At 39.0% G+C, this 828-nt stretch overlaps 1 protein-coding gene across 1 annotated transcript in view; it reads left to right on the top strand.

Moving 5' to 3' along the window:
* The window catches only part of LOC115359345 (calcium/calmodulin-dependent protein kinase type 1D-like), an 18,739-nt gene extending 18,271 nt beyond the window's left edge, over positions 1–468 (top strand). The window contains exon 13 of the mRNA XM_030051765.1: positions 1–468. This exon is cut by the window's left edge and continues 447 nt beyond it. The gene's annotated coding sequence lies outside the window, so the exon portion shown is untranslated.
* Positions 469–828: the final 360 nt, after the last annotated feature.

Below are 828 nucleotides of genomic sequence, written 5' to 3'. Positions count from 1 at the left end.
GACTAATGTATTATTTATGCTATATATGTATTTATTTTTTGTATTTTCCTTTGTATTTGTACTCTGTAGTGTTTGGTCCGCTCTGAAACCTGCCGGCAGGTCCTTTGCCGGGTTTCTCTGTTTGTTCCTGAACACGGTCCCACGTCAAAACTCACATTTTTAAGTGGAGGAGTGGTTTTCTTCCTGAAAGAGATTACAGTTGCTCTTTGACCTCAGGCAGTCGCCAGAACACACACAGCACAGGATGTTGGTTTTGTGTAAAAGCATGTAAATGAGTCAGTATTTACATGAACTCACACGGCTCCACATGGCCGCTTGAAGGATAAGGGTTAACACTGATTGACACGTGCCACTTTAACGCCATAAACTGGTGTAAATATGCTGTAAAAAGTTCTATACACGAATGTAGTGACATGCACAGAGCTTCTTGTGTTATTTTCTCAATAAATATTAGAGTCATTACTCTTATTGCTTTGTCTGGCCCTTTTTGCTCCCATGCAGCTTCACAGACACAAGTGGAAGTGTTAACCATCTTTTATTTATTCATTTATATCTTCAATACAATATTTTGAAACGGTGCAAAACAGAAAATAAATAGTGTAACATTCCCCACTTTTCCAAAAACATGTAAACAAACAATAAAATAGTGTGTTCCCAGAGTTCACAGCAGAGTACGTGGATATGAAGAGTGGCGCTAAAAACAGAGGCTAGTGCTGCGTTGCAGTCATGTCAGGAAGTCAGACATTCCGGCGTCCTAGGAGATAAAGTGCAATGAAACGGCTGTGAAAGCTGAAAGTAAGAAATTTGGGCATTTGTTAAAAAAAAAAA

Source organism: Myripristis murdjan, chromosome 5 (assembly GCF_902150065.1).
Source record: "Myripristis murdjan chromosome 5, fMyrMur1.1, whole genome shotgun sequence".
NCBI classification, from domain to species: domain Eukaryota; kingdom Metazoa; phylum Chordata; class Actinopteri; order Holocentriformes; family Holocentridae; genus Myripristis; species Myripristis murdjan.
This window is presented reverse-complemented; position numbering and strand designations above follow the sequence as displayed.